The sequence below is a fragment of the Oxyura jamaicensis genome, chromosome 2 (genome assembly GCF_011077185.1).
Source record: "Oxyura jamaicensis isolate SHBP4307 breed ruddy duck chromosome 2, BPBGC_Ojam_1.0, whole genome shotgun sequence".
NCBI classification, from domain to species: Eukaryota; Metazoa; Chordata; class Aves; order Anseriformes; family Anatidae; genus Oxyura; species Oxyura jamaicensis.
The window spans coordinates 80,866,211-80,894,097 of NC_048894.1; the positions used below are offsets into that span (position 1 = coordinate 80,866,211).

Below are 27,887 nucleotides of genomic sequence, written 5' to 3' on the forward strand. Positions count from 1 at the left end.
CTGACAGTCCTGAAATCATTAAAAACATGCAGGTGAGTCACTAGGTCTGAAAAGTAAATCAGGAAACTTGGTCTGTAAGTGGTTACAGCTTCAGTTAACACTCATTGGTGGGTGGAGTCAGCACTTCAGTCCATTTTGGTGCAGGATCAGAAGGGTGAAGTTAAACCAAACTCAACAGAGATGCCTGAGAGTGCTCACAGCAGTAAGTATAACAGAAAGGCAGACCAACAACTTCCACTCATCTGTTATAAATCACCCCCTCCAAGCTTGTTGTCAGGTGCTGCAGTATTGTGAAAGTCCTACATCAAACAAGGATACTGATTTGACCAACTGGCACTGGGTAGAAAGTTCAGGTATGTTAACTGTATGAATGTACCATTAGAGTAGCAGAGTTGCTGGTAGAGTTGTAATTCTGTGTTAAGAAAATAGATTTTGGTATGTACAGACATTACCACATAGACAAGAATCCCTTCACATAGACAAGAATCCCTTCACATAGACAAGAATACCTTCTCTTTTTTTCCCTTCCCTTGAAGAATCTTCAACAAGATAATTTACAGACATTAGCCAGAGCAACCATTTTGACAAATAGTCTTATTTATTTTTTCTTGTGAGAAACTGTTTAACAATCTATCAAGATTAGGCTCAGTTGTGAAATGAAAACACTAACAACAAAAATGAAGCTCTTAGTAATAATCTGATCTGGTTAATAGCTAGGGCTGGAGCAAGGAGTGCTCTGCAGACCTTTGATGCACAGCACTGGAAGATTTAAGGAAAGAGAAAGCTAGCAGAGGATGTGATAGAGGATTTGAGAAGCTCTCTGCTGGCCAAGCCTGAGTTTACAAGGGCAAATAAAAGGAGCATATGTGGATACCCAAATGAGGACTATCTACAGCCCTTCAGAAGGTAGAGTACAAATCTGTGAATCTCAGCAGTTGTACCATGACTACAGTGCTCGTTCTTTCAGCGAGATGTTGGTGATGTGCTCCTGCTCACAGCTGTTCATGTTTTACATTTCGAGTACTGTGCACTGCTTCCACAGCCTTTGAGGAACAGGAGTAGTTGAGATATGTGAGGCATTTCAAATAACACACTTGAGAGAAAAAATATTATCTGGTTGCAGACACAAGAAGAAAGATAAGGTTTGTAGTATTATTCCCATATCTCTGAAGAGCTTTCCTGACAATTTTTAACTGACTTGGACTGTGCTGGCCATGGTATGGCACCTCTGCTGCAGGGCAGTGCTTTGCGTCCCTCCCTTAGCACAATGGGCTCTGTTTACTTTGCACGGTATGAATACTCTGTAAACACGTGTGTATATGTAAGTGCAGGTTGTTACATGCACTTACTACTTGAAACAGCTAAAAGCAACTGTTGGGTCACTATTTGCATGAAGAATGTGTGTGGGTTTATCATTATGCAAAAGGTATCAGACACACCTGCTAGAACAAATGAAACATTTCTAGAAAAAACAAACCTGCCTTTTTGCTTGAGTGAATATCTGCAGTCTTTTCTCTTGCGTGTTGCACCATCTCACCACACTTGGAATGTCAACACTGGCTTGGGAAAGTTTGTGTCACCCTGATTCACGCAACCCTTGAAACAAATGCTCAGGAGACAAATTAGGTCTGAAGCAATGTGAGGGCAGAGTAAGGGGGCGAGGACAAGGAAGAGACAATCCATCTAGCAAGAAAAGCTAGGATCATGTCAACATACCACAATGCTGTGCAGAGCCAATTCCTAAGCAGCATCACACAGTTGGACATAACTATGTTAGGTAACTGCTTAAACTACCCCTGTACCACCAGTGCTTGCTTGTCAGAGCTTGGTGGCATTGCAGCTCAGCATCGTCAGAGCAGTTCTGCCTGTCTTGCAGGGTGCTTGAGCTGGGGTTACCCTGCCACATCTTTCTATTAGGATGGGTTCACGTTTATTTTCAATTGGAAGGGGCATCTTCAGGCTGCTTGTGAAATCAGGCTCTTGTGTCTGGGAGAAGCAGTTGCCCCTGGGTCCCAGCTCTGCCTGAGGGCAGCCCTCATCAGGAGTCTCCACTGAGCTCAGGGGCAGCCTGCAGCTCCTGAGCCCCTTCGTATTGCACTGAGAAATGTACCTTGCTTTCCTTTCACCCCTTCATATGTATGAAAGGGCTTTGTTCAGATCTGGGAGTTAAAGCACGCTTTGGAAGCTCAAGTTCAATATACCCTGCTTACCTTTTATTTATTCTGTTTGCACTGTAGTAAATGTAGTCTCACCCACAGCTTCCCCATTTAGAAAGTCTGTGAGGCTGCTGGGTCTTTTAAAAAAGCCCTGTTAGTTGTGTTACATTGAATAAGAAAATTGGAGCTATCAATCACATATGTATAAAAGGAATGAACAGGGTAGCCCTCTTGGGAATAAGCAATAATATTAATAATAATAAAAAAAATAAAAATAATAAAAAAAAAACAAACAGCAGTACAGAAGGCAAACCACAAATGTTGTTCATTATCTTCATTATTTGAAGCACGTGAACAAGAAACTACATGGCCATTGAAATAACAGTGGCTATGAAATAAAAGGAACAGCAAAGCAGGGAATGCTGGTTTAGGATAAGGTGCACTAGGTAGCAACATGTTTAATATATTAACACAAACGATATAAAGAGACTGTTGTTTTTCAATACCACTCAGTGTTAGGCACTACATTTGCTGTGCATGGATGAAACAAGGTCTAGTTAGAGACACAGTCAGTCCTAAGAGGTAATTTACCCTTAGCGTACCCTCCTTGCAAATATAAGAATATTCTTTGTTTAGTAATTGTGTATTTGTTCATACAATTCTGAAATCTGTATTCAATGTTGTGGGAGTACACTTGCAGAGCCCTGAGCCTGCCACAGTAATTCCATGTTTCCAAGCCAGTAGACTAGTGATATGCCACATTTTAAAAACTATGACCCTTGTCTTGCAAAGATTATCCCACCTGTTTCTGGTTAAGTATGTAAGTAATCCCAAGGAATTCAATGTGATTCTTTGCATACTTGAAGTTCTGCATGTTTTGCATCATCAGATCTGGCACCTCCTATCAGCATCAACATGTATCCTTGCAGAAAAACATATCTGGAAGTAATGAGTTGCATATCAACCCCCTTGTCTGAGAGGCAATGTCATCTGCATAAGAACTGACTGAAAATGCTAGTAAAAAATTGAGACAATAGGAAAAATAAACAAGTGCCAGAAACATAGTGCTAAAAAGAATTCAGAATACAAAAAGCTATTCAGTGATGCAAACTGACAAATCAAGCTCTTCTTGTCTTTATGTATTACAAGAAAGGATACATGATAGATAGCATAAAGAGTACATATTTATTACAACCCACAGAATATCTCTTGTTTTTCTGCCATGCTCTTGTGACCTGTCAAATATATCTTCTGCTATAACATCCGACTAGGAAATAAAATGAACTGTTATCTTCTGTAATTTCTCATTCCTTGAAACAGGATAAAAACAGAGCAGATGCATATAGCTTAGCTGGCTAAAGACTTATTTTGGTAGGAGAGTATGGCCCCCGATAAGGAAGCACACATGCTATCATGTTCTCCATAAATACATTTGAGGGAATGCTTCTGTCCAGGGAAATCTGGGGGAATTGCTTTGGTAAACTGTTTGGTGATCAGCTCACCTTTCCCTGTAGAAACCATAAAACGTGCAGAAAGGCAGCAAAAGAGAATCTCACATACTTCTGCTTTTGGTACAGTTGTTTGCATTTTCCAGCTGCCAGAATAAATGATGAAAAATAGCTGACTTCTCAATTCTTATTAGCCAAAAGCATTAAATCCCTTAGGCTTTCAAACAGTTAGGACAACTCCATTAGGTCAACTCCATTATAACATTTACGTTTTATTGTTCCAGCTTAGATTTTTATGTACAAACAAATTTCTCAATGCTTAAATAGCACTCAACATCCATTATCTTAAAATTAGACCTATAATCACTACGGGTTCCCTCTGCATGTAGGAAGCTAGTAACGGGGCTGGGAAGTGCTGGTCTAGTAATATCATTTATTCAGATTACAAGTATCATCTTAACTTGATTATAAGGGAACTGAAGGATCAGGACTGGTGCACCTTTGTGGATGTATCATGAATGTGATGATGGTTTATTATATTTTTAGCTTCTCAGATTTCCCTGGGCATGTGTTATACTAGTTACCAGTGGTTCTTCTGTCGATGGTTGTGAGATATTTTTCATTTGGCTGTTTTGTTTTTAGCATAAGTCTAATTTGCTGACAAAACATAATCTCTTTTTTCTTGCCTATGATTTTTGGGGACCAACCCATATGGTCATCTTGTCCCATTGCATCATTTGGCACAAGGATTCATTTCTTTAACTCTTCCTATCTTCTCTCCAGGTGATACCATCCTACTATCTCTTCATAGAAACTTTTGCAGCACTGCCTGAGGAAAGGGAAAATCCCAACACACGTGCATACACGTGAGTACCAGAAGCATCCTCTCAAAAATATTTTCAGAAAGGGACTTACTCTTAATGTAGATCACACAGGCTAAAATCAGCCTCTCTGTTAGGCCTAATTACATCCCTTATATAAGTGGAGCCAGCTGTTTTTTTCTTTTTTTCCCCCAGCTCCTTTAGTTCCTAGAAGGTTACTCTAGCTCAGTGCCTATCAGGTTGTTGTTGCGAAGGATTTTACAGCTGTACTTAAAGAAGATAATCTATGATCAGTCCATCTCAACAGTATGATCACAGGTGAGCTTGGTTTCTTCAAGAAAACTTCACCCCCCTTGTTTGCTCCCCCCTATTTCTGACATGTTTCCCTCCATCATTTTTGGTTGTTCTTCAAAGGAGGAAATTACTGGAGCACCTAAGACAGCTTCTCATACCCAAGAAATTCACTCATAGTTTAGCTTTAGCAGTGAGCTGGAGGGTGGGGTGACTTTTCTTCTGGCTGTGAACACTCATCCATGCAGAAAGGAACTCCATGGAGTGGGGGTGTTTAAAGGAAGGAAATGTATCTCATATCCCAGTTCTTTATTATGCCAGAAATGTTGGAGGGATTATTTTGAGCTGTGGTAGATTTTTTTTTTATTTTATTTTTTTCCTTCCCTATTCAACATAAAATGTTTAGACAGTTTGAAGAACTCTTGTCTCCCTTCCTCTATTTGAGCTCAAGTCTTCAATTAGATGTAATTGAAAAAGGTAGAGTAAATGGCAGGTGCCTGCCTCTTTTGGAAGTCATAATTATGACTAGCTTGCAGACTTGGAATTTTGATGACTGAATAAATAAAGAAGACAGATGTGTTTGTGTACACACCGACAGCAGTATTGACAAGATGACACAGTGACATTCGTATCTCTGTAGACCATAGAATGTGGTGAAAAACTGAGGGGTTTGGGCTACTTTCCTCCTCTTATTTGGAAAATGAGTATCTGTTTTTTTTTTTTTTTTTTTCTCTCTTCTTTTCTGTGGATGAGGTGAATTTCTATTGTGCCTAGGAAAAGTAAATAGTTTTAATTGGGACTTTGGCATTCATTTCTGCTAGCTATAGGATTCCCATCCAACATATTCAACAGAGGTCTTCTCTTGTATTTCTCTTTCCACTCTTTCTCTTCTTGTATTTTCCCAGGTAAGAAATGATCTTGAATCTGATAAAAAAAAAATTAGAATGTGTTGCCAGGTAATTCTGATTCCTAAAATAAAAGGATTTAAAATAAATAAATAAATAAAAGTGTTCAAAAAACTCCTTTAAAGTCCTATCTTAGACCTGTCAGTTGTGTGATATTTTTACCAAAGAGCTTTTAAAAAAAAAATAAAAAAAAAGACAAGTATTGCTTTGAGTGGAACAATAAAATAGTTGGGTAACCAGGTTCTTTACAAGGTCTTGATGCTCATTCTGCCATAGCTTACCTGTGCTGATGCTGAGGGCAAAACAAGTTCTGCTAACAAACGAACTGTGAACAAGCTGTTATCTAATCTAGGTCTTAATAAAATATTGATGCTTCTAAGACATTAACTATTTTCTCTTCATATATTGTTAACCTGCCTATCATTATTGTATTTGATATAAAAAAAAAAAAATGTTCTCAGAACAGTTTGGTCAGCAGTTCTCTGTTTGTTGGGCTTTTTTTTTTTTTCATTATCTTATATGTTCAAGATTCATGCATTCATGTGTTATCTTGTTGCATTCTGTGTATGCAGTCACGGCATGGTCACTGTTGAAAACGACTCCCGATTTTTAATTTTACAGACCCTATGAGAAAACTGCTGGGTATATTTTTAACACACTTCCTGAGCTCTGTTCAAGAACAGTGTGTTATTTTAAGATAATTTCTTTTACGCTTTGTAACACAGGCTTCATACGTGGTTGGACTTCACTCTGATGCTGCTCTTGAGGAGTGGGAAGGGTTCCAAATTGCTGTCTTACAACTTTCTTCTCCTTTGCTGATATGTAAGCTTAAATAACCAGCAAGTAAATTAAAATAGTGTGATGTTTATAAACATGTTGATGGTATACATGGGGCTGGGGGACTTCAGTGTGAGGTGTGGTAACATAAGTGGGTCTTTATTTTCTTGTCACTTAGGAATTTGCCTCTGTTGTAAAGACAGTTTCTTGTGAACAATATCTAAGAAAGCCCATGCAAAGAGTAGTTAGGGTTGCCTAAGGAAACAGCTTTACTCATCTATTTATCTTGCAGGAAAAAAAAAAAAATAATAATAATAATTGCCAGGGATATGCTTTCATTGTTCCCAAAGGAATAGTAGAGGTAAAGAAACCATCTAAAGGGAGGGCAAAACACCTAAGCAAATAGTGAAGAAGAAAGGACTTGAAACAGCTTCTAACAGAATGTCTCTTCCAATGTTAGACTATTATGGCTTTTTAGACTGGATTTTTTGGAATTCAGTTATTCTCCATTAGCTCATACTTCATTTATGTTTTCCCCTGCTATTCTACTCACTGAAATAGCTTATTTCTGTGGCTGAGTGCCCATAATGTTGTATAGCAGGGCCCTTCAAACTGAAAATACTTCTTTCCCTCAACCAAAACAAAGGTTCATGCCTGTGAGACATCTGGCTTCTAATCATTGTACCCACTATTGTGTGCTCCTTTGTTGTGCTTTCTAGACCTGCAAAGTCACATCTGCCTTTACACACTTGTACAATGTGCATTGTTTGCTCCAACAAAGCTGTTTTGACGTATGTCCCATTTCTACCACATACCTGGCATGATTCCTCAAGTAACTTCCTTGTGCCCTAGAACTGTGCCAGTTTTATATCAAATGCAGAAAGTGCTCAACTATATCGATATTGTGAGGTTTATTCTTGTGGAATTAGCTCACTTCTGCCTCTGTTGGCTTGGTCTTTCTGTTCAAATGTATTCTTTAATCTTTCTTCACTTCATTAAGAGCCGTGCTGTTGTTGCATGTTCAATGAATATAATATGTATCATTGCTGTGAAAGCTCAGTTCAGCTTTGTTGCTTTAGATGATGAAGTAACCACCCATTCCATGCACTGTGGAATAGTAATCTAGATGATGGGAGCACATGCTTAAAATTCCTGGATGTGGAACTAATTCTTGATTACAGCCCTCCTCCTACTGAAAGCACTATAGCTAATGTATAACATTAAATCTGTAGTTAGAAAATGAGCAACAGGTGCACTTAATAAAAAGAAATTTCATTCACTGTCTAAGCTCATCTTTCTGCCTGGACTGGTCTGAAGTAACGCTGAGAAGTTCATTGCCAGAGGAGCATTTCCTTCTGATATAACTCTGGTGCATAGTAGCAAAATGGCATTTTTGTTTGTATGATTTATTCTGGCTTCTCTTCTCTTTATTAAAATAAAGGAAGGCAAAACACCCAATGTTCAGATAAAGCTGCTTGTGTATCACAAAGGTGATAGCAGAGCTATCTTTGTCATTGGATCTACCTCTTTGTAAACTTTGTCACTGCCAGGATGTCAGATAAGTTTGTCATATAACAGTGGTTTGAATCAAGGAAAACTGTGTTGTGAACATAAAAAGGAAAGATAAAAGGGAAATTGTTTCCACGAGCTCTTATTTCATTATTCCATTTATTTTTTATTATTTTTAATGATATTAAAAAAAAAAAAAAAGTCCATATTGTGGTTGTCCCCCTTTTTCCCTGCTCCACACACACACAAACCACCCCCTTTGGTCTAGTTAAAGACAGGAGAAAGAAAGAGAACAGTTGGAAAATTAAAATATTATTACAAGTATAAAAACTTGGCATAAAATGGACAATGCACATCCAACTATAACAAGAAAATACTGCTCTAAGGTCCAGTCATCTTCCTCTTTTACAATTTGGAGAGCTGGGAACTGTGAGGTGGAGCTGCAGGCAGGGTAGTGTTAACATGAGTAAAAAAGGAGACAAAGAGAAGCCCTCTAATCACAATAGTTCAGTGCAGCTATTGTCCTGGGTCTCTGAGTCGGAAGTGACCCTCTTTCACAAACTCTTTTTTTATTACTACAAAATATTTTGAAGAAAAAGTATTTGTTTCAAAATATAATTCAAAATTTTTTTTAAAAAATAGAATTCACTCTATGGATAGCAAGAAACTTGCATCTTCTGAGGTTCAAGCAAGTCTGAAGATCTAAGTGTATGAGTCACAGAGAAATGGAGCAAAATTTGGTGAAAAGATAGAATAAAATAAAATGTTATTCTGGTCCATATATGTGGCAGATCCACTTGCATCTCAATTCTATTTTGTGCTGATGTGGGCTGATATGGGTGAGTGGAGTACACCTGTGTAGTGTTTGCTTCCCTCACAGGACTGGTCTGAGCGCACTTATAACATGCCTCTGTCCATTGAGTCTGTGCCCAAAGATCAAGTTCCTGACAGCAAAACCCCCTGCTGGATGTTCATATCAAATGCACTAAAGAATGATTTTAAAAGTTAGAAGTATATATATGGAAACTATTTAGCGGTACCTCATCTAGAACAAGTAAGAACCTATTAAAACATTAAAGTTGATTATGCAGTATGTTGGAGTGCATGTAATTTTGAGTCATGCAACATGTACTGCAGTGTAGAAACATGTTACTAGCGGGATGTGACTGATATGTTATAAATGATTGTTGATTTCAATGCAATTTGGTGCTTTGCCAGTTAAGCTTTTGAAGAAACATTTGATTTTGATGATGTTCTTACGCTTACATAAAAATATCCTTTATTATGCCACATAAACTGTGTATTGCAGTAGATAATGTTCCAAAAATGTATCTCATGTTCCAGTAATGACTTTAAATTATCATGGGAATTCACCATTACCTTTGCAAGTTGGTGTTCCAGTAGCAATTCTCTCATATTTTATTATTAAATTATTCACCTGAAAGCTGCAGGCTGATTTTGTCTGTATGACCCCAGAACTACTGCAAAAAGTCTGTATTTTCAGTGGGAGGAAAATAGACTAATTTTATAATTTTGAAAAAATTAATGAGATAAATATTTTCATGAAGTGATCAGTTAGCAGGAAAGAAAGATATCAGTCACCTCCCCCAAAATACTGAACTGGTGTGTCTATTACAGTGTGCCTCTAGGCACATGCAGACACTCATTTTGCACACATATTTTTTTCTGTGTTTCTAGGCTGTTTCTTCCTTCACTGAATAATTATACTCAATGCTATATAATACACTGGCTTAATGCAATGAGTAAGTGTTCCCTTAAGCAAAATTATTAAATATTTGAAAGTATCATAGACATCTGATGTAGAAAGCATTTTTAATGTCCTTTGATTGACAGTATTTCTGCACAGGCATCCTAGTCTTTAGGGATGAGTTGCCCCTGTTTAGACATGAGTTGTTAATAATCCACGAAAAAGTCATTTTCTGTTTTGTGTGATCTGTCGAGTACACACACATATGCTTCAGCTAATGTTAATTCCATTGAAAAGGAAAGTCGCTCTTTGGATATGTAATGAATTGGTTCCATTCCATCACCAATTTCTGTATCAAGATGTGCATTTGGGAGGGTTGTTACTTCCTAACTCTGTTGTGTTGCTACTCTATGTAGTTCTTGAAAAGCTCTCTCAGGATGCTTGCTTTCTCTTGCAAAGGGCAACATCTGTCATCTTATCAGCAACCAATATGCAACGCTGTTTTTCTTTCAATACAGTTTACTATCTCTTTGTCTCATCTTAATCTCACAGCAATTTCAGCTGTGGTATTTTCATTGTGCATTCTGTTTTATTTCTGGGTTTGTTTTTTATTTCATTTTATTCTATTTCCTGGAATATTTTAAGAAGTTCTTAGGAGTTTTCTCTGCTTCAGTCATTGACATAGCATAGCACTGTCCTGACAATGTGTCCGCAGTCATTTCCTGTTCTAAGCACTGCCATATCTCATATTATATCGCTGTGTGTAACTCCTGGCTAGTTGTGCCAGGAAAAAAGGCTCTCAATTTGATTTTTTTTCATAGAAAAACATGGATATATTTATTTGGCTTGCTACTACAAATATTCTTCTTCTAGGTTGTGACCGGGTGAATTCCAGGCCTGTGGAGGCCAATGGAAATTTGGCACTTGGTTTCAGTGGAGCCAGGATTTCCACTGAGATTTTTGGCTGTTTGGAGAATTAGAACTGACAATGATTGTTGACAAAAACCTTGGAAAAACACAGCACTTAAGAAAAGAAAAAATAAAATAAAATAAAATAAAATAAATAATATATATATATTAAAAAAAAACAAACAAACAAAAAAAAAAACAGCAAAACCAACACATGATTCAGTCACTTCTGTTACTATCAAATAATGTGTTTTTGTTTTGCTTTGTTTTGTTTTTTCCAACATTGTGAAAGTAATTCAAACAACTCAACTGTATGTTTTGCTTGGCACTTCTTTTGAATCATTACCTGTTGTTATTTGTGTGATGATAGGATCAAGGAGTCCTAGCCACAGATAAGAAACTCCTTGTTGTATAAACAGAGTAAAAAGACAGCCTCCTTAAGGCTTGCCAAATAGGTACCTACCAAGATATGAGGGAACATGGGAAAACACTACAGCTACACTGATCAGTATTGAGGTTGTGCATTGGCATTGCTTAGGCAGTGTATTGGTACCCAGCAGCCTCTTCTCAGTTTTTTTTTTTAGTTGTCATGACAGAGGAGAATTTTACTAGACATTTTGAGGGATAGAGAGGAGATCTGTGCAGGTGTTAATGGACATTTTTATTTTTATTTTTTTCAAAACAAGAAGAAAAGATAAAGGTGTGTGTGGATTAAACACCGAGGAAGTGGGTAGGGGAGGCTGTAGTTATGAGCTGCTGCCTTTGGCAGTGAGAATAATGGAGGTGACAGAAGAATAAGTCTGGGAAGTGCAGGGAAGCACCTGTGAAACAGCAATAGCACTAACAGCAGGACCAGGGAAACTGGGCGGTCTTTCCTCAGGAGAGGGAGCTATCTCAACTCACCTTTCCCCTTGTCTTACCGTCATCAGTGTGGCTTCTTATCACATATCTCTGGTCATTCTAGTATTGGTTTTATCCAGAATCCAAAATTCAGAAGCTCAGTTCAAATAACTATCCATATCCAGACACTTCTCTCACACCATCAACAAATACTTTTGGAATTGGATATAGCCCTGCTGGAAATAAAATAAGAACAAATTTTCTTGAAAGATTTCTGGTACGGACAGCATTTGGCTGCATTGGAGACATTTTGAAAGGAGTACTTTTTCATGCTATTTCAGCATTTCTTCAGCCAGTTAAAGCCAGGAAGAGTAGGGATTATATATATATATATATATATATATATGCATATATATATATATGTATGTATATATATATATATAAAGAAAGGGACAGAAACCTAATTACAAAGGTACAGTAACTGATACAATAGGCATAGGATAGGCAGACTTCTTACTTGAAAAAGTAATGTGGGTTTCAAACAATCTGTGATATAGATTCAGGCTGATTACTCCTTCAATGCAACTTTGGTTCATCTTTGCTTGTTATAGTTGGGTCCAAAACAGATCCTGTCCCGTAGATATTTTTAAACTTTGAGGCTGTTTGAAATCTCAATCTTCATTATATGCAACTCTCTCATGTTGCACCTCCAGCAACACAAGAGAGCATCTTTTCGGTAAAACTGGGGCTCAGAGACTGCCATGTATTAGATACACATATATTGCACTTAAACACGAAGAGTATAGCCTAACCTCTGTCTTTATAACTGTTGAGCTGGTAGTTCAGTGTAGGTGTTTGAAACATTCATTCTGATTTTGAGGCTTGTACCCCCCTCTATTTAGCTATCACAAGTAGATCTCCTTTTCTTTTTAATCTCAGGTTCACATTGTTCTCTCCTTGATTCGTGGTACCACATTCTTCTGCCTCCGCTTCTTCAGATTTTTGTTTCCTGTCTTTCTGATCCCTTCCTATCTGAGCACTTTGCTCATGGAGACACTCTTTATATGGGACTCTATTTTTCTAATAGCGGTGGGAAGAGGAGATAAATATTGTTCTTGTGTGTGAACTTCGGTGAGCTTTATCGTGTGTGTTCTTTTGACTGCTAAGCCATATTTCCTGCTTGCTTTGTTACCCACAGCAGTATGTAACTTTCCTTCCTTTGTCCTATTCAAATTCTTAAAAAAGGAATTGATTCAGAAAGCAGTTATGGGTTCATGATTTCTGAATTTTCTGCTTTTCTTTTTTTCTTTAACTTGCAAGCAGATTCTTTAACTTTATGAGAACAAGCATTTAGCCCCAGCTTTTCTGTGCCATTCCAGAGGAGCTCAACACACATCTTCAGTTTCCCAAGATGAATACTCATATCCTCTCTGACCACAGCAGGTTAAAAGTCAGAAGTGCTTGTGCTTGTGAAGCTGGGTGTCTGTCATTACAATGGCTTGAACTGGGCAAGAAACAGCTTTCTTGTCCCACAGTTTGGTTTCAAAATTGTGGCATCTTAGCGTAGTGATACATTAGAAAACTGTTTTAAAAACTTTATTTTCACTATTCAGTCAGTAATAATAGAGCTTTCCCCAAGGCCTGATCCCAAACTTATTGTAGGCAGCCACTTTTTGCATTTGATGGACTTTATACCTGAAGATATTTCAAAGCAATTTTTTTGCTGTTTTTTTGACAGATATTAGTAGTTTCACATGGTTTCTCCTTGGAGCTCAGTGCAGTTTCTCAGGTTTACAGATGTTGAACTTGAAGCATGAAAAAAGGACTTCCCAAGGACATGCTTTGGGTCAGTAGTGTGATCTTGAGCAGAACCAGCATCACAAGACTTTGGCCTTCAGGGTATAGGACAGAAAGTACAGACCAGGCAGTAGCAATAATCCTAATGTTCAGAATTTTTATTCATTTATGATTCCAATGGCAAGTACGAGCTAAGAATATGTTAAACTCAAGTGGATGTACAAGTTTATTAATAAAGTCCTGTGCAACGCTTAATACTGCTTCAGTTGGTAGGAAGCCACTGGAGTTGGATAATAAAGCATTGATGCAGAGGGAGCAGCATGGCATTCAGGGATCACCTAGTGCATACATAAAAGAACTACATTTTACTGCATCCCAACTGGCTGTGCCTAATGCTGATAAGAGATTCAGAGTCCCAGCTTAGCCCTTGAGTCTCTGAGTAGCTTAAGCCTTTAAGGCACTGTTCTCAGGACTTCCCCCCCCCCCTCCCCCCCCCGCGGAGATATAGCAACCCAGTAGTCAAATCCTAAGCAGTTGTTCCAGCAAGAAAAGATTTCATGGTCTGCATTCTGCTTGGATAGGGCTTTTAAAATCAGATTGACTTCTACCAAATTTAGTGTTCTATCCTAGACTTTCCTTGTGTATGCCTGCAGCATGAGCCTCAGTTAAATTTGTTTTGCAGATCATATATTTGGTAGATGGGAAAAAAATAAATATTATTGCACTTTTTTCAAAATGTTTGCCAGGTCCTTTTTGGCACAAACAGTGAAGAGATGGTATTTAAACAAGCTAATACAGACTCCTGTCAGTAAAGATTTCAACCCTTTTCTATCAACGGCTAAGAATTACAGCTGTCTTCTCTCACCGCTGGAGCTCTTGATGTTTCAAGCCATCAGTTGTCAGTTGTGACTGGATTTTGCTCTCAGAAACTGAAAAAAGCAACTTTCTTGGGTGATTTAGATGCTATGCTTTCTGATATATAGGGAGTTCTGAGCCACCTTTCATTCTTCCATTGCTCCATCTTTTTACAGTGTTCCTGCGCCACTAGATCAATAAGCCACAAATTTCTCAATATATAGTTTGTTATTCTGGATGATCTTTGTGTTCCTTTTTTATCTTTTGGGGTTGAGTCTCAATTGAAGTACCCTTTTCTGTGTTGTCCTTTTTGCCATAGATGCTTTCTCCCCTTACATGGAGGTTTTCTTGTTTTTGTCAGTCTAGATATAGCACATGTTTTTTTGTTTTTCCCAAGTTACCTTGAGGCTCTCATCGTATTCTTCCACTGGTTTTCCCATAGTTAGAAAATGCTGTCTCTGTTGAACCTAATGTCTGTTGTAGACCTAGGCAATTTAAGCCCTTGTGTGTTCTGCTGTAATTTTTGTGTCTTGAAATCAACCCAAATGCATTTTAAGGAAGTAATGTCACTTAGTGTTGTATCTGTCCAGACTCGCTGGGCATTATTGTGGTAAGCATTACCTGTCATAATGCCATGAGTTCCTTGGTTATCTGTTGCTGGGTTCCAAATTAAACTGCCTTATTGCCTCCAGTCTTTTGTCATCTTTGGATTTTCTCAGGTAAATACAGTGGGTTTCTTCATTTGTGTGATCCTGAGTATTTTGTCAAGGTCTGTTTGTCCTCCGGTGTTCTGCTTTGGAGCTCTTTGCTCCTGTTGCATGTGTGTCTCTCACGTAGCATAAGATTTTTCCATTCATAAAGACTGCAAGGCTCTGCAGCCTAGGTTCATTTGCAAATATCCAATATTATTATTTCTGTTTGTATTCTCTGTTAAAGAACAGCCATCTATCACATTTCATTTTTTTCCTTGGAATATAGCAGGCTTCAAATTTTTGTGATGAGATTTCACTTTCTCTTCTTTCAGTCTGGATTAACTAAAGACAGTAAAAACCTGTCAACAGCTTCAGAACCCACTGTTGTCAGAAACAAGAAGATGCTCTCTTTACATTTTCTCCTAACATCTGGGATCTCAGACTCAAAATAAACAACTTGCTGTATCATTCCAGTTTAGTGTAATCTCAAAGAGATTCAGCTCCAATGGAGCTTCTGGGTGTAACATTTTCCCACCAATATATTGTCTTATCTCTTTCATATGTATAGCACTCAAAGTTCAGTGAGAATTAGGTGCTTAAATTTGGATATGGAAGAGATGAGCCTTTTATTTCTATGTCTGGTTCCATCTGGATGCTCATAACATGAGTCTGACTGAAGCCCAAACAGACCCCTCCTGGAAAACTCAAAGCATAGAGACAAAAGCCTCGGTAACAAAAGGAATGGTTTAAGCTCCACCAGCCAAAGGCACAAAAATCAGTCCAATGGCTGATGGTATTGTGGAGTAGAACTAATTTGGAGATGCCATAAAGAAAGCTCACCGTGGTCAGCCATGAAGCTGTGTATGGTATTTCAGTTAGGATTGAGGCACACTTCAGATCTGCATCTTTAACTTCATCAGGAATGAATCAGGAATTAACGATGTAAGTGGTCATCATAGAGCAGAGGTAGGTCATATCTAGCCCAGTTTATTGCTTGTCTCGCTCCCATGACTGCTTCCTTTCTCTGTGGAAGAGACTCTGTAAGAAGCAACCTTAGGAATGCAATTTTAAAGATTCCTGCTGAAGCTTAAGCCATGAAAGAACAAGGGCTGAGTTGTTACAGTCCAGTGCTTATGTGGCAGAGGACTGTGTTGCCTTCTTTGGTTCTCAGAATTGGGCCACCTCTTTGGTCCAGTTCAGAAAAAAAAAATAATAAAAAAAAATGCAGGGTGTTTTTTCGTTTTCTTTGCCCTTTTCCACCTCTGTAGTGCATTGCTATGGCTGTTTAACAGTAACCTGTGAGCTGCTGGTTTGTGTCCTTACTCCTTAATGTCAGCCTTGGCCAGCTGCTGCCAGGAGCACAGCACAGAAGTTGGAAGTAGGGGAAGGCAGAGAGGTATGAGAGGGCAAAAAATGCCACAGCTCAGCCTGTTGTGTGTGTGAAAGGGAGGTCTAATATCCCTAGAGGGGATTACTCCTTTGAACTACCTCTGGGTTAAGAGCAGCAACATCAGATAAGATGTAACAGCCAGATATCTGCTCCTGTTCCCGCTTCAGTTCCTGAGCACCCACATGAAGTCTCCTATGGAAATTTCTGATCATTTGCCCAGAAGATGTGCAATACCTCTATATTACCACAGTTTAAACAGTCATGGCAATGCACTAAACCTGCTAACAGGCTGATACACATGCACTTTCACCAGTTTGGAAGGACAAGATGAGATTGTGAGGATATCATCTTGGAAAGAGCTTACTCTTTATGTGTATCATACAGTTGTTGATTCCTTAATGTAAACATGCTTTGGTAGCAACTTCATTGTCATGTCTGTAGTTACATACCTGTCTCACAGGCATCTTAGCCATGTCAGATTTCTAGTGACATTTTCAAAGCAGCTCTAGGACTTAGTTTAGCACACATCCCAGAGTAACAGGTAATTAATTGTACTGTGTGCTCTGTTTCCTAATTAACATCAATCTCTGTTTCCCTTGCAGGGGAGAAAAAGCAGATAGCTACACAAACTCTTCGCTCATTCATTTATTCTGTGCATATTGCCAAACCCTTACCAGTTAGGCCTCTGAGGGCAGATACTTCTATTTGCTATGCTGTGTTTCTAAAAGCCTAGCAGAGTGGCAGGGGGACAATTTGTGAAGTTCAGACCTGCCTGCTGCCTTTGTGCTACATGTCAGCCCAAGTCTGGAAAGGGATAGGGTGCAACAAATAGGCCAGATATGGAAGAAATTATAAGAGATAATAGCCCAAGAATTAACATTTTGGGAAACAATTTATTCAGAAAACTATAAATGCTCTAGGACTTATTCCTTAATATTTATAACTATTTCCACACCTTCTGTTTTTAATTATGCAATAAATAACAGCAAAATTAATAAATTAAATGTCTCTACAAGTTTGCAGTAAGGGGAGCTTTGGAGCCCAAGCGAGAAAGGTCCACTGTTTTTTGCAGAATGTTTTATGGTCAATGTGCCTCCACCCTTCCTAGCCTGCAGAGCAAAATACAAGGTTTCAACCAAGTTAATGTAGAGAAGACATTATTAAAAGCCCAGGCATTTTGTTACTGAACTCTGTTCCCGCTTCTCTTTTAATGTGTTGATTTGATCTGTGTTTTGGTGGAAGGTGCACCATATGTGCTCTTCTGACTACAGGCTCCTCACAGGCGCTCCAGCTAGCACATAGCAGTCAACCAAATGGGAAGAGGACTGAGAACAGATTGCTGTGGGGCACAGGAGGAAGTTTTCCCCCCAGGTTGATGAAAGGCCCACCCCCAGCTCCTTCTGGCATGCTATAATGCTCCTGGAAAGGAGAGCAGAGAAGATCAAAGGCAAAATACTACCAAAGAGCAAAACCTATAAAGATTCCTCACCCTGCCTAATTATCACATCATGCTTTGAGTCAACATGTGAGGCTTCTGCTGCCAGCTGTGAAAAAGGCAATTAATAACTCTAAACTGAGCCCCAGATGAGAAGCTGTAAACAGCTATGCAGAGGTAACAGACCCGCTGTCTCCATCCCTTCATGCAGCACACCAACAGCTTTGTGGCCGTATAGTAGGGATGGTGGAAAATGCCTTTGAGTGACTTTAAGAAATATGATGAAGTCTCTGCAGATTTTTAAAGGTCTCTGTTGATCCCAACAAGGAAGTGATGGCATTTCAAGAGGACAAGGTGTGTACTGCTCACATCGTAAAGACTAGAGTGCTGCGTTGCTACTCCCCTCGTAGTATTTGCTAGGGGTTTGAGTTCTGCTGTCCTGAAATGAACTTTCCAAAGCAAATAGGGCTCTTTACCAACACAAATTATGCTCTGTCTTCCTTCAAAGGAGATTGAAGACTTTCTAAACATTCCTAAATCACTGCAGCAGCTGGCGATGTAAAATTGTAAATAGTGCTATCTCCATCTTGCACATGTGAAAGCTAAAGCCCAGAAGGCAACACTGATCTGAGCAAGAGGTCCATGAGATTCCACAAGGATGTAAGTTGTTTGCAACCAGTCTGATGCTGGCTGTCCAGCTGGGTTCATAATTGCAGTGGTGAGTCTGTGCCTAGGTTGTGTCCACTGAAATAGGGCACTTTTTTGGCATTGAATTAGTTCCTCTGGTGCAGAGGGGAAGGATGTGGCTGAGTGAAGTCTAGGAAGCAAGAGTCTTCATTTCAGTGCCTGTCCTTGAAACAGAAGACCTCTATTTCACCATCTTAGCATGTGAACAATAACCTGTTGCACCCACTTTGTGGTGCACTCTTTGCACCACACACAAAGCATTTTCCATCTATGGCAGGTTTGGCAGCCAGAAAAGTGTTCCCCAATACCTGATGTGTGGTTTATGGAAAGAAGGATTTCATGACCAATTTTACTATGCATTAAGGGCAAAAAAATGCCCAAGTGTGTTTTATATATACATATAGAAGAAATCCCTGGTATTTCTGAAGTTGTTTCTAAGCCACCTTGTTTCAATTTAAGTTTTTTTTCTATAAAATAAACCTTCTTAAAAGCTGCATGTCGTTATGTTTTGACTTAAAATTAAAGGAACATGGTAACTCCTTTTATTTTGCTAATATTCCAAAAATAAACATTTTTACTTATAAAGCTTTTAGGAAAATTCATTCCTGTTTACAGTCCCAGCACATGCATCGTGCCAGTTCCAATTCTGTCAGCCAAGCAGCTGTCCTGCCATTAACGCTCTTTAGCAGCTGTGTTCTTTCTGCTACCTGGGGACCTGTTAAGAAGCGTTTACAGAGTTTCATGCAGACAGGTGTCTTGCAAAAGCAATGCCGCCTGCAAAGGAATGCAATAAGAGCGACCGCTCTCCCAACACCTTCAGATATTTTAAATATTTAATTCAGTAGTAAAAGAGAAAAGCAAATTATTAAGGTGCTCCACCCTCCTACCACTCAGGTAATTTAAACAAGGAAGTGAAGCCTTTGCAAATAGTGTCCACTTGAATGGAAAATCTGCCTGCCCCGCTTTCTGTCTATAGTGCTTTCTGAAAAAAATAAAAATAAAATAAAAAACTCAGAAAAGTCAGTCTCATATTTGGGGACGTAAACTGTCCTTTTGTTTGGCAAAGAAGTACATCTAGTCCTCTCTCATATCTTAATACCAAGATATTTTTCACTTACATTAAAATAAATTCAATTGCAGAACTGGGCATGACTGTGGTCTTGAGAAAAAATATTTGGATTATATTTCAGCAGTAACTATGAATTACATTTCAACATTCGTAAATGTATCAGGCAGGCCAGTTCTACCACTCACCAAATTGTCAAATGTACAACATTTCCAGAGGCAGCATAAAAAGAAGCTACTAGCTAACATTTTAATTTATGAGTGGCCATTGTTAGGCATGTTGAGCACCTCAGTAAAAATCACCTGATTACCAGGCAAAGCAGAAATGAGCATGTTCCTTCGCAGTCAGTGTGGTTTGATCCTATGTTTTAGGCAAGTCTTCTTGCTGATAATGGGAAATGGAGTCATGGGTGTTTTGTTGGTTTTGTTTGTTTGTTTGCTCGTTAAGTGTTATCCTAAACCTTTAAGAGACCGTTAAAATCTGCAAAGGTTCCTTGAGAGCCTGATGGACATAACTAGACCAGTGTTGAAATGCTTTTGTTATGCTCAAGTGCATCATGAGTTGTAGGCTTTGTGGTTGATTGGGTGTTGATTGTGGCTGGTTCTGGCAAAGAGTGCCAGGCACAGAAAATCTAGCAGAAAGCCATTGGGTCAGATTTGTGTACCTGTAGCTGAACAAATAATATTTTCCTATGTCTGAGATAGGAAAGAGTCTCTGAGGAAAGGCAGGTGCTTCGTCACTGGCACATATGTTGTCTAAGTGCCATGTGGAAGGCCTTGGACAACACAAGGATCTCTCAGAAGGATCTCTCACTAATCAGAGGGTGACCTGGTGTAGCTGCTGAGCAGTAGGACAAATGGGTACTCGTTGCCAGTGCCTTTCTGTAAAGCTAAAGGTAGGGCATATTGGTGACACAACCACATCAAGGCTGACCTGGAGATGCTTGGATGAGCTCCAGGCCTGCTGGTATAGCTGCCCAGCAAAGCGAAGCACTACTCAGACCCCAGATGCAGTGCGGCTGCATTAGTCAGGCTTCTGCTCAGAGTCCTCAGTCCTGCTTCATAGAACACTTGCATGGGATACAGGGACCTTGGATCACTGCCCTGGAGTGGAGAGAGGTGAGATCTAGACAAACATACCCAAGACTGGTGGAAAAGGTCCCTGGTTTCTAGTCTGTTGGAGAAAGGAACAGTAGTGACTTGGTTTTGTCTGTTTAGCCCCCTTCTTTTTTTCTTCAAATATATGAGAAATTCCTTAAGTAATTGTATGTCTAATTGTCTAGCCCTCTTTGTTGGTGGGGAAAAAAAAAACACACATAATAATAAAAAAATTAAAGGAAAAAATAAAAAGGAAAAAAAAAAATAACAGAGGAGAAAGATAACTTTGGCAGTCTGCCAGGAATGAGAAATATTTTCTTATCTAAGGCCACGTGATCACAGAAATTGTTGAGAGGAGCCTCTGGATTTCAGACCTCCACTCGGACGGACTTCACCAGCAAAATCCTAAGTGTTATACTACGGTTCAAGAGAGTAGTATTGCATTTGAGTTGTATAACTTCTTCACGTCCAGTTTTCTGTCCTACAATAAGAGACCTCTGAGGATTTCCCCCTTGCTCGTCAGAGTCTGTCCTGTTTTTACCAACTTTACAAATTTTACAGCTAGCTGTATTTACATCCCCTTTTTGTTCAGCTCCCTAGCATACCTAGAATTGGCACACAGCAAAGCCAAGCTCCTTTCTGCAGATGGTAGTTACAACAAATGGAACACAAACTCAGGGAAAAAGACAAAAATCATCTCTTCACTTACATACTAAGGCATCTGCAACTGGAAACAAGGACACACACTGGGGGAGCATGATTCCCCTCAAACTAGCATCTTTATTTTCAGCTTTACTTTCAAGGTTAAAAACTTTTAGTTAATGAGAAATAAACAAAAGTGCCCAGCATTACTTTCACAAGCATGACCAAAAGGGTTTTAACCAGTAAAGGAAACAGATCTGAGAGATTATCTTAAACTTCTTCCCTATTAAAACAATTCATTTCATTTACTGCCACAATGCATCAACTTTATCTGAACTTCCTTACAGCCTCTATAAACATGTCCTCAAAATAAATGCTGTGAATTAATATTTGAGAAATATGCTCTCACTGTGACATTGGGGAATGTTTTTTGAGTAGTAGTACTAGAACTTGCTTTGAAACAAAGCATTGCATTATTAGATCAAACAGAACTTAGTTGGAAAATATGCTTAGTGTGTAAACCAACCACTGCCTTAATGACATTTGTCTTTTGGTGAGCTTTGTTTTATAAAATTGAGGTTTGGATCCAACTGTTGTTCTGGGGCAAAACCTCCATTAAAATAGTTTGAAAAAATCCATGAAATAAAATGGATAAGGGACTGTCATTTATTGTCCACTGTATAGTGGAAGGAACTGTAAAAGCTTCTGTTAAGGAATATCCCATTCTGATAGTCAGTTCCAGACTTTGGAAGGTGTAATGTGTTTTCAAAGCATGGTGGGGAAAAAAAGATGAATTAAGAGACAAAGCACCTGTTTTAGGCACCCACTCAAAGCTGTGACAGAAATTGGTGGTGTCACTAGTAAGGATAAAACTGTTTTATCACTGAGACTGTGTGGAGGCCTCTGTTGGAGACCGAGAAAGATGTTACAGAAGAGAAAGTTTCATATGTACATGACCCCAAAACAAGTGAAGAAAAATAGGATTGCTTATCTAGCCATTTTATTTCTTTAACTTTTAAAGCTCTTAACAGGTGGATTCTGACTTGACTCATGTTATCATGTTGCTTTGTGAGATCATGGGCATAATTGCTGCATCAACCTGAGAAAATTGTTCTGGGCAGGCAGCATGTACAATAGAAAACTTAAGACCCGGCATCAAGGGAAGGACTATCAGGCTGCAGGCTTTTCCCTTAGCTTTTGCCCTCCATCTCACGCTTCCCCTCCTATGCCTGGCTTCCCTCCTTTTCAAATCTGTTGCAGTGCATTCCACGGAGATTTGGCTCCATGGAGTGGTTTTATAGATTTTAACATTGTTGCCTCCAGGTCTGTAAATCCAATTTCTTGCACCATAAATGGATATCAACAAATCAATGTGGGTGAGAAAATATTTTGGTGTGTTTCAAGTTGTGAATAAGTGACACACCTTTGCCTCTTTCCCCTCCCTCTCCCAGCCATGCAGGTGTCTTCAGGAGGACATTTTCTGGTGCTTCTGCACAGGCACCCTCATTTCTAAGCAGTGAGCAGTTTTGGGTGCCCTCACTTGGCACACCATTGGGTAATTAAATGCCAGAAAATAACATAAGAGCTGCTGTTTTTAAAAGACCTTTGTGAGGTCTTAGACAGATACATGCAGGCAGGTACAGAAGCTCAGCCAAACCCTGTGCCCATGGTGAGCTCTGTGATTTTGAAAGGAGGGCTGCATCCGAGGGGCACCCTGCACCTCCAGCCTGCTCCCTTTTCTCCTCCTGTGTGTTCCTTTGTGCCCCAGGGATTTTTTATTTTTTATTCCTTCCCTTGGCAACAGCTCCTTGGTGGTTTTACTTCACTGACACCAGCAGTTGCTGTGCACACCTTGAAACAATTTCTTTCCCAGGCCACGCTGTGGAACGAATCTGAGAAGCTTAGGTGCTATAAGCATAGGGGAGCTGGGTTTCTCTGTGTTTCAGGGGAAACAGGGATTCAACTAAATCCCATTGACCTTAGCAGGAGATGGTTAAATGTATGTTTAGGATTTGGGGGAAATCAGTGAAATGCATAGGAGAGAATGGAGTCCTAAGGAGCTGGAATTTCACGATGAATACTGAGCTCCATAGTTTTTCAAATTAAAGAAAAGAAAGGAAAAGAAAGGAAAAGAAAGGAAAAGAAAGGAAAAGAAAATAAAAGAGAAAAAGAAGGAAAGCACTCAAAACATTGAAGTAAAAATGTATTTTTTAACATTCCACTCATTTTGGTAACATCCAGGTTTAGGAAGGTTAAAGTGCCCTGGGAATTCTGGATGTCTAGAGGATGGATTAGAAACCCAGAGTCAGCGAGAGGTGCCTGGAGGGCTGCTCTGCGTTGATACCACTCCCACCAGGGATAATTTAAATGCTGACTGCAGTCTAGACCAACCATGAGACCTGACTTTTCCTTTCCAGTGAAGTTTGCATTTGAACCTGGACCTGCTTACAGATACCTCCCACCCCCTTTACTAAAGTATGGACAGTGAAAAATAAGTTGAAGTAAATCACGTCTTGTTGCCTGTGCCATTACATAGGGTTTCAGCATGCAGTCACTTAACGAGAGAAGAGGAAAAGGATTTCACTGTGATGGAATTTTTTTTACAGATAATAGGATGACCTACAGGACAAAAGGCCTCGAACTGAAAAAAATTGAGACTCAAATCTAGAATCCCTGAATATGAAGTATGTGGAGCAAGTTAGGGGTGGCCTTCATCTTGAACAGCCACCCTAGTGTCATACACACAGTATCTAAGTGCTAAAAAGTGCTATCAAGATGCTCATCTCAAAGTCCCTGTAGGAGTAAACACTGCATTTACACAATGCCATGGCCTTGCCTCGCAGATGCATTGAAATAGTGTTGTTACAGTGCTCTTGCAGAGCAGTCTTTTCTGTGTCCCCATTGTAATCGACCTCTAAATATAAAAGAAGGGTTACTTGCCTGCCTGTATGCCTGCCTGCTGGGCATTCCCCCCGGAAGATGACAGCAGCTTCATGCTGGCACTTTCCTAAAGAAGCTCATTCTAATTTTCTGCTTATTTGCCAGAGGAGTGTGATCAGACATGCTATTTGAATGGTGTATCGGGGCTTCTAAACCTCATGAAACAAGACAGAGGTTAACCCAGGCAACCATCAGGCTGTATCTGAAAATTGGCCTGCCTTCAGAAGATAAAAGAGCAGTGGGAGGGTCTCTTCAGGCACACACAACTAGTGAGTGAATTGCTAAAAATCCTTGATCTTCAAGACATGGAAAGAAGGAGTTTTCTGAACTTGGACGAAATTGGTAAACTAGAAGCTGACAGCAAAATGGTGGTGCCCCCCCCCACATAGTGGGGTTGGGGACTGCATTACATGGACATCCTCCAGTTGGAGGAGAGCTTTGTTCCTAGGAGATTTCTTGGGTCAGGTGAAGACAGCGGGATTCTTGCAAACCAGATAGGTAAGTGTGCTCCTCAGAGCTGGATTTCAAATGAAACCTAGACTAGTTCATTATTCCGGGGTGGAACCAGGAATTTCCATGGCTTTGATCAAAATCACGCAAAAGTAATGGCTGTGGAGATGGCTTGCTTTGAAGTTTTGAATTTCAATTTTGAGAGAATCCAAAATGCAAAGTAGAATAGGCTGAAATTTGTTTCAAAATAAATAAAAGAACAAATTATGAAATCTCATGGAAAGAAAGGTGTTTTAAAAATATTGTTTCAAATTCAGAGGAAAATGTACATCACATTTCAATTCACCTTCCTCTAAGAAGGTGGTATGATTCTTAAAATGGAAAATAGTAATGTTTCCGCTGATTAGGGGATTGGCTTTTAAACATTGTGCTTTCTCTGTTTTTTTTTTTTTTTTTTAATTATTATTTTTTTAAATTTTTTATTTTTATTTTTTTTCTTTTATGAGAAAGAATTAAATACAGACCCCATTGTAGCATGATAACACAATAGTGTGAGGAGACACATTCCTAATTTTTTCCCTATTTTACAACTTGAAAAGATATTGAAAAAGATAAATAAGCTCCCATTTATTCCCTGAACCTTTCTTTGGGACAATCTTTCAACGTTTCAAACATTCTTTCTTCTGGAAAAATTCTTATGAGGAAAAGTTGTAACTTGCTTGTCATCTCTAGTGCAAATGAAATGTAAAATTACCTTGTACAAATACTGGTGATTAGAGAGTGCTGAGCTTATCCCCGTTCTCTTCCTTCTAGGGAAATTGATTACTGTAACTGTGGTTATTAAGGAGGTGGGAATGGAACTCCAGATGTGGGGTGTGTCTGTGTGTGTGTACACCCAAACATATGTATGTATAGGTTCTACATACTATATATGTGTGTGTGTATACATGGGTTTGTGTTTTCCAGATTACTAGGCCCTTTTCTATCCAGGCACTGATATTCAATTACAACCTGTGGAAATAAATAAATAAATAAGTTTGCACACAGCTGAAGAAGAAACTATTTAAATTCTAATATTTTCTGCTTTGCACTGCATTTGTCTTGGTGGACATTAATGTAACTTTCTTTTCCCAAGCTGAAGATAAAATGTTTGTCTTACAGTCTTATTCCAAAATAGAGAAATGACTTTAAGTGCCTCGCCCCTAGAAGGAACAGTATGTGATGAAACGGAATATGCCTGCACCTATATTTAATTTTGCTGAAAAATGTCCTTTGACTGACTGGTAGCTCCTCTACTTCTTTTCCAGTCCTCTATTTTTATGAGGTTTCTTTAATACTGATCTTTCCACAAACTGGTGACACAATCTCAAGATTGGAATTGGTCAGAACATGTTTGATGAAATATATTTTAACTGAAATATGCCGCTGCTTGGCCGCCAAAACATTTTGCAGAGAGGCTGGTGTTGATGAATGGGGAGTTTTCAGTTGCCCAGGATGAGGTCTCTGGTCATGTCTGATCTGAAAGCCTGATTGAAAACTTGATCCATCTAACCCAGAAATAGATGTTTCAACACACCCTTCCAGCTGAAAAGCTTTTGTTTTCATTTCAAGACCATAGACAAAACTGGAATACCTACAAAGTTTTGAAATCAACTTATTCCGCTGTCACCCAGCCAGCTCAGATCGAGACCTTCTCTCCCAGAAATGGCTGTGCCAGATTTCCAAAACAGGGTGCGGGGCTACAGCCACAGTTTTGTTCCTCAGAAATTACCCGTCACTTTCACTCTAGCTGAGGTGTGAGCACACTTTTTCTTTCCCACCAAGGCAGCCTGAGCAAGGTCTGTCGGAGCATGGCTGCTGCAGCAGGCCCAGCTGGCTTCAGCACCGTGACTGCTGAGGCCTACCCAGACTTTCGGCTTTTGTGGCAGCTCTAAAATGATAATAATAACAATAATTAGGAATGTTTGACTTCAAATTCCTCCAAAAGGGTGACTTGATTGAAACCCACAGCTGGATGAACAGGGTTAGGCTGTTTCAAAGAAAACCTCTGTGCCTGTTTCATTTGAAACCAACGGAGGGAGATAGGTAGTCAAGTCTGCAGTTTCTAGAAATGTCTCTGATGTGGATATACATATATATAAATGTGTATATATATATATTTATCTCTTGTTTTGTTAAATGAGTGTAACTTCAGTTGTGCTGACTGAATTTTAATGATTTTTTTCTCGGTTTAAAGAGATGAAGTCACATTTTCAACCTGTGAGGCTGTGGTTGGGCATTAGCTAGATAATATAAAAACCTCAGCAACTCCCCTGATTAGACTTTGGTTCTTGCAGTATATGCTGGACTTTGCTGGTCATGTTTCCACTCACTGAACTCTGGCCATTTCCCAACACACCTTGAACTTAGAGTGAAACCTGAAATATCTTATCTGAAACAGTTTTTTTTTGATTCCTTGAGAGTACTAAACTTGATATTGAGACTTTTTTTTTTTCTTTTTTTTTTCCCCATTAGTATTATGAGCAAATACTCTGTTATTTGAAAAGTATAATGAAGAGCAGTAGTCCCTTATATCAAACTCTCCTTCCATAGAGGACTTTCTGGTGCTGTTCTCAGGAATATGTAAAGTGTGAATTCTCCAAGGGGTCACACAACCTGTCAGCAATACCTGAAATCAAATGTTTAGACACTGTTTGAGGATCTGGGCTTTGGAGAATGAAGCATCTGCATCTATCTGACAGGCTATGGAAGGTGGGCTCCTGATTGGACCAATTCTGAAACCAGGAATTGGGGTGACTGAAGTGTGAATGGTTTCACAATGGTGTCCGTAATATTGAATCTGGCAAGGTGGATGGTTTTTACCTAGTTTAAACCAAGCAACAAGCATGCTCCACTGCTGGTGGGTGGAAACCTGCAAGGTACTTTAAGGGGATGTCACCAAGTTGACTCTAGTCCATTAAGGGGTAAATACCCATTTCCATCTTCTCAAAGTAGGAATTTATCGTCATGCTTAGCTGTTACTGTGGGTGGTCTCTGTGCTGCTAACACACTATAGCTGTTAGAAACGTATTCCCATCCCTCATAATTTTGTAGTGTTTACTTACCCTTGCTGTGACACTGCTATTGACTCTGCAATTGTAATTATGACCAATAATTCAGTAATCCTGATGATATATTGCAACAAATTGACCAATCATTACATAAGAAATTGCATAGTGGCAGTCACTGGAAACTGCCTAGCATTAGACAACATTAATTAGAGATGACTAATACCTTATCCAGCCTCCAGGGTGCAGAGGATGTTGAAAATTAAATGCTAACATTTCTATTAATTTATATGATCTTACGTGATGGCAGTTTGCTAATAGTTCAGATAAGGGGGTCTCCTTTTGAAAAAGGAAAGGAAAGGAAAGGAAAGGAAAGGAAAGGAAAGGAAAGGAAAGGAAAGGAAAGGAAAGGAAAGGAAAGGAAA

At 39.2% G+C, this 27,887-nt stretch overlaps 1 long non-coding RNA gene across 2 annotated transcripts in view; it reads left to right on the plus strand.

The window, feature by feature from the left end:
- The first annotated feature begins 4,632 nt into the window (after window positions 1-4,632).
- Window positions 4,633-27,887, plus strand: part of LOC118161625 — a 30,858-nt gene continuing 7,603 nt past the window's right edge. The window contains exons 1-2 of one of the 2 annotated variants that reach the window (XR_004748107.1): window positions 4,633-4,743; window positions 24,071-24,463. This is a non-coding gene — a long non-coding RNA (uncharacterized LOC118161625). The remainder of the gene's footprint in view (window positions 4,744-24,070; window positions 24,464-27,887) is intronic. The other variant, XR_004748106.1, reaches the window with a different exon arrangement.